Source organism: Coregonus clupeaformis, unplaced genomic scaffold (assembly GCF_020615455.1).
Source record: "Coregonus clupeaformis isolate EN_2021a unplaced genomic scaffold, ASM2061545v1 scaf2100, whole genome shotgun sequence".
In the NCBI taxonomy this organism is placed as follows: domain Eukaryota; kingdom Metazoa; phylum Chordata; class Actinopteri; order Salmoniformes; family Salmonidae; genus Coregonus; species Coregonus clupeaformis.
Window position 1 is genome coordinate 52501 of NW_025535554.1, and position 2500 is coordinate 55000.

A 2500-nucleotide genomic window follows, 5' to 3' on the forward strand; every position below is an offset into this window, starting at 1 on the left:
ATGTACAGTACACCCCCTGGACAGGACACTAGGTGGTCCTCTGTAGCTCAGCTGGTAGAGCACGGCGCTTGTAACGCCAAGGTAGTGGGTTCGATCCCCGGGACCACCCATACACAAAAATGTATGCACGCATGACTGTAAGTCGCTTTGGATAAAAGCGTCTGCTAAATGGCATATTATTATTATTATTATTATTACTAGTCTATCTCCTGTTTCTGTAATGAGGCAGCTTGATGTACAGTACACCCCCTGGACAGGACACTAGTCTATCTCCTGTTTCTGTAGTGAGACAGCTTGATGTACAGTACACCCCCTGGACAGGACACTAGTCTATCTCCTGTTTCTGTAGTGAGACAGCTTGATGTACAGTGCACCCCCTGGACAGGACACTAGTCTATCTCCTGTTTCTGTAGTGAGACAGCTTGATGTACTGACACCCCCTGGACAGGACACTAGTCTATCTCCTGTCTCTGTAGTGAGACAGCTTGATGTACAGTACACCCCCTGGACAGGACACTAGTCTATCTCCTGTTTCTGTAGTGAGACAGCTTGATGTACCAGTACACCCCTGGACAGGACACTAGTCTATCTCCTGTTTCTGTAGGGAGGCAGCTTGATGTACAGTACACCCCCTGGACAGGACACTAGTCTATCTCCTGTTTCTGTAGTGAGACAGCTTGATGTACAGTACACCCCCTGGACAGGACACAGTCTATCTCCTGTTTCTGTAGTGAGACAGCTTGATGTACCAGTACACCCCCCTGGACAGGACACTAGTCTATCTCTCCTGTTTCTGTAGTGAGACAGCTTGATGTACAGTACACCCCCTGGACAGGACACTAGTCTATCTCCTGTTTCTGTAGTGAGACAGCTTGATGTACCAGTACACCCCTGGACAGGACACTAGTCTATCTCCTGTTTCTGTAGTGAGGCAGCTTGATGTACCAGTACACCCCTGGACAGGACACTAGTCTATCTCCTGTTTCTGTAATGAGGCAGCTTGATGTACCAGTACACCCCTGGACAGGACACTAGTCTATCTCCTGTTTCTGTAGTGAGACAGCTTGATGTACATGACACCCCCTGGACAGGACACTAGTCTATCTCCTGTTTCTGTAGTGAGACAGCTTGATGTACAGGACACCCCCTGGACAGGACACTAGTCTATCTCCTGTTTCTGTAGTGAGACAGCTTGATGTACAGTACACCCTGGACAGGACACTAGTCTATCTCCTGTTTCTGTAGTGAGACAGCTTGATGTACAGTACACCCCTGGACAGGACACTAGTCTATCTCCTGTTTCTGTAGTGAGACAGCTTGATGTACAGTACACCCCCTGGACAGGACACTAGTCTATCTCCTGTTTCTGTAGTGAGACAGCTTGATGTACAGTACACCCCCTGGACAGGACACTAGTCTATCTCCTGTTTCTGTAGTGAGACAGCTTGATGTACCAGTACACCCCCTGGACAGGACACTAGTCTATCTCCTGTTTCTGTAGTGAGGCAGCTTGATGTACCAGTACACCCCCTGGACAGGACACTAGTCTATCTCCTGTTTCTGTAATGAGGCAGCTTGATGTACCAGTACACCCCCTGGACAGGACACTAGTCTATCTCCTGTTTCTGTAGTGAGACAGCTTGATGTACATGACACCCCCTGGACAGGACACTAGTCTATCTCCTGTTTCTGTAGTGAGACAGCTTGATGTACAGGACACCCCCTGGACAGGACACTAGTCTATCTCCTGTTTCTGTAGTGAGACAGCTTGATGTACAGTACACCCCCTGGACAGGACACTAGTCTATCTCCTGTTTCTGTAGTGAGACAGCTTGATGTACAGTACACCCCCTGGACAGGACACTAGTCTATCTCCTGTTTCTGTAGTGAGACAGCTTGATGTACAGTACACCCCCTGGACAGGACACTAGTCTATCTCCTGTTTCTGTAGTGAGACAGCTTGATGTACAGTACACCCCCCTGGACAGGACACTAGTCTATCTCCTGTTTCTGTAGTGAGACAGCTTGATGTACCAGTACACCCCCTGGACAGGACACTAGTCTATCTCCTGTTTCTGTAGTGAGACAGCTTGATGTACAGTACACCCCCTGGACAGGACACTAGTCTATCTCCTGTTTCTGTAGTGAGACAGCTTGATGTACAGTACACCCCCTGGACAGGACACTAGTCTATCTCCTGTTTCTGTAGTGAGACAGCTTGATGTACCAGTACACCCCCTGGACAGGACACTAGTCTATCTCCTGTTTCTGTAGTGAGACAGCTTGATGTACCAGTACACCCCCTGGACAGGACACTAGTCTATCTCCTGTTTCTGTAGTGAGACAGCTTGATGTACAGTACACCCCTGGACAGGACACTAGTCTATCTCCTGTTTCTGTAGTGAGACAGCTTGAGTGTACCAGTACACCCCCTGGACAGGACACTAGTCTATCTCCTGTTTCTGTAGTGAGACAGCTTGATGTACAGGACACCCCCTGG

General features: G+C 48.8%; 1 protein-coding gene across 1 annotated transcript in view; it reads right to left on the minus strand.

The window, feature by feature from the left end:
- LOC123488258 (trinucleotide repeat-containing gene 6A protein-like) overlaps positions 1 to 2500 on the minus strand; it is a 57410-nt gene that overhangs the window by 33117 nt on the left and 21793 nt on the right.